Below are 3,975 nucleotides of genomic sequence, written 5' to 3'. Positions count from 1 at the left end.
CAAGTTTGCCCCTGAGAAAGGAACACTTCATGTTGGTTGATAACTCTCCAATACATCCCATTTTACTTTGAATAATGGGATTCAAAGATCCTCACAATTCTGAAATGAAACACATCTGAGGCCGCCTAGTATGGGGATGAAACATGAAAAAGCTTCTGAAACTTTTGAAATGGAAAATGGGAAGGAAAAAAATGCGCAGATCAAAATGCATTTCATGTTCAAAATTTTCCAAAGAAACATCTTCCTGAAACTACTTTTCATAAGTTAGTTTTTGGTTTCAGTTGGTCAGTATAGGGTAACAGAATCAAACACTGCAGTGTTTATTGCAACTTTCGGAAAAAAGCACTTCTCTTTCCAAGCCTTTCAAAGACTAAAATTAGCAGCAGCACTATTATCATGCATTTTATGTAAAACCGTATTTTGTTTTTCAAAGATTCAAAGTTCGTTCTCATTTGTTTGTTTTTTGAATACCTCTAGACACAAAAGTGATCAGTAATGCAATGAGTGAAATAAAGTGAAATGCTAGAACCCACATATTATATCATTGTGATGGTTAATTTTATGTGTCAGCTTGGCTGGGATAGTGGTTCCCAGATGCCGTTCTGGAAGTTTCTGTGAGGGTGTTTTGGGTGAGATTAAAATTTAAGTGGGTGACCTTTGGGTAAAGCAAATGGCCTTCCCTAATGTGGCTTAACCTCAACTGGTAAGTTGAAGGCCTGAATAGAATACAAGCCTGACCTTCCCCCAGCAACACAGAATTCTGCCACCAGACAGGCTTTGGACTCAGAACTGCAGATTTTGGGCTTGTCAGCTTCCATAATCCCCTGATCCAATTACTTACAATAAACCTGTGTGTGTGTGTGTGTGTGTGTGTGCGCGCCCTATTGGTTCTTTTTCTCTGGACTACCCTGCCTAACACACTTATATAAGTGGCTTTGATTGTACAAACAAAAAAAGGGGTAATGTTTAGAAACTGGCATTATTTCCTGTATGAAATCAGAACTTAGTTGAACTTATTAGTATTCAGAGATGCTTGAAGTAATATAACATGTTAAATTTTTAAGTATTGAATTTCTGTATTTCATAAAGTTATAGATCATGCATTCTTCTAGAGGAAATATAAGATAAAACTTTTCTGGTAGGTTACTTGGTAATATGTATCAACATACTATATTAAGAAAGATACTCCCACATACTTATTAGAATGGCCCCAGATCTGGAACACTGACAACACCAAATGCTGGCAAGAGTTTGCAGCAACAGAAATTCCCATTCGTTGCTGGTAGGAATGCAAAATAGTAGGCCACCTTGGAAGACAGTTTGGAAGTTTCTTACACGTGAAACATACTTTTACTGTGATCCAGCAATCATGATTCTCGGTGCTTACTCAAGGGAGTTGAAAGCTTACATCCATGTGAAAGCCTGAACACAGATTTTATGGCAGCTTTATTTATAATTGGCAAAACTTGGAAGCAATAAAGATGTCCTTCAGTAGGTGAATGGACAAATAAATGGCGAGCCATCCGGACGATGGAATATCAAGGAAGGAAAAGCTGTGGAGGATGAAGTCAAAATATTAGCAAGTAGATATGTGCAAAGTTAACTGAGACAGCGTCTTCTCCCAGCAAATGAAGCAACAGTGATATTGTTGATTAAATTGGCATAGTTAAAAGGAAGGCTGTGATGATCAGATTAAGAGGTGTGCAGCTAAGAAACGGTTGAGGAACTGAAGCAACAATTGTTCAGAATTGGAAGGGTTTCTATCCAAAGAAGTGGTAAAAATTGAAAATTATAACTCTCTCTGTTCCATCTGCAATAATTTTCTATCTGCAAGAATTATATTTCAGACTGATGTACATTTATTTTATTTGTAGCTTACAAATTAAAAAAAGAAGACTCCAGATTTATCTGTGGCCTGTGGCGTTTTTGCCCCTACTCAGATGTCCTGTATACGTGCTATTGGAATTGACCGACCAGAATAGGACTCTGAAGATTGTAGGCATATCGCTGTACTTCTTTTTCATGGAGGAAGATATTCTTGTCCAGTCCAGATTGGTAATTGGAAATGAATTTGAGGGCTGTCTGGATGGCTCCGTCGGTTGAGCATCTGAGTCTTGATTTCAGCTCAGGTCAAGAACCCAAGGTCATGGGATTGATCCCCATGTCAGGCTCTGCCCTGAGTGTGGAACCTGCTCCAGATTCTCTCTGTCTCCCTCTGCCCCTCTTTACCACTACCACGCTTGCTCTCTAAAATGAAATGATAAAAAAAGAAATACATTTGAAATTTATGAGTTTATGGGATAGAACTGTTAGCAGAATGAACATAAATCATGCAGAAGTTCTAGCTATATACCTACCTACTTAAAGACCAGAAATACTTTAAAATTAAGTGATTTTTATCTCATCACTCTGAAAAAGAGACTTTATCAAGCTACAATGGAAAGAGTCAGGATATGATGCTTCACTATTCTTTACAATTATTGGCAAATTTTTTGGCTGGGTAAGACCTGTAATTCCATACGAGTTCTTCTGACATTATACTCATCAGAGCAGCGCAAACAAGTGCACATTTGTGAATGCTAAACCAAGAAAATCACCTAAGAAAAGATATATATATTAAATATATTATAGTATAATTTATAATATATAATTGATAGTATATTATAATTACTTATATTATATATGTTCTATGATATATATTTATATTATACATATATAATTATTATTTATATTAAATATAAACACAATATATTAAATATATGATTATTTATATTACATATTATAATATATATAATTATATTTCTAGAAGCTTGGGCCCTTCATTTTTAATGTGCTATAATTTTATGACATGAATAGTATTGTCTATTATTTTACGAAATTAAGCATGTTGCTGTTGTTGGTGTTGGTGTTGTTTTTCCCTAGTTTAGTCCAGGTATTCTTTTTTTTTAATTTATTATTTTTTTGTATGAAATTTATTGTCAAATCGGTTTCCATACAACACCCAGTGCTCATCCCAACAGGTGCCCTCTTCAATGCCCACCACCCACTTGCCCCTCTCCCGGATCCCCCATCAACCCTCAGTTTGTTCTAAGTATTTAAGAGTCTCTTATGGTTTGCCTCCTTCCCTATTTTTTCCCCTCCCCTCCCCCCCAGTCTTCTGTTGAGTTTCTCAGGATCTACATATGAATGAAAACATATAGTATCTGTCTTTCTCTGTTGTTGATTTGTCCTTGGTTTGGAGCCTTTTGCTATGCACGCTATTTCTTAGTAATGAGTAGTAGTCTATGCATATTTAGCTCCCGTTACTAAACTTATGCCATCTCATGATATGCTATTAAATGGTTGGTCAGCATTTCAGATGCAACAATAATCACATATCAGTAGGAAACATGAAAATACTGTTTTGCAAAGGAGAATAGTAATGACATTTTCCAGCTGTGCTAGCACTTTCCTGTAAATTATTGAGTTTTATTTTACTTTTTAATATTCCTGAATTAAACATTGTCATATAAACAAATCACAGCTAATCTTTAGAAATAATCAACACAAAGAAAGAAGAGTTTTTCAAAGTCATCTAGTAAGAAAACGTAAGTGGTTGTGTTTAAGTAGGTAATTATTGCCTTATATTCAAGGGTATAGAATAGATGTTTAAAATATTTACTTATCTGTCAAGCTCTTTTTAGCTGTTCCTCTTAGCAAATAAAGGTAGTAAAGCAGGTTTCAGCCAAAGTATGGGAAATTTACTTTGAAAGGTTAAAATTATATTCTATCTATAAGAAAAAAAATGAAAAATGTTTTCAGTTACACACAAAATACAGTGATATGATATAAATTTGTCCTGACTATTAGTATGTAACAAGAGACATGTCTTGATCTATATTATCAACCCACATCAGAAGAAATAGACCCGTTAAGAAGTACTTGTATTTTGGGGGGCACCTGGGTGGCTCAGTTGGTTGAGCATCTGGCTTTTGA

Source organism: Acinonyx jubatus, chromosome D3 (assembly GCF_027475565.1).
Source record: "Acinonyx jubatus isolate Ajub_Pintada_27869175 chromosome D3, VMU_Ajub_asm_v1.0, whole genome shotgun sequence".
NCBI classification, from domain to species: domain Eukaryota; kingdom Metazoa; phylum Chordata; class Mammalia; order Carnivora; family Felidae; genus Acinonyx; species Acinonyx jubatus.
The sequence above is the reverse complement of the archived record's forward strand: the minus strand, read 5'-3'. Positions refer to the sequence as shown.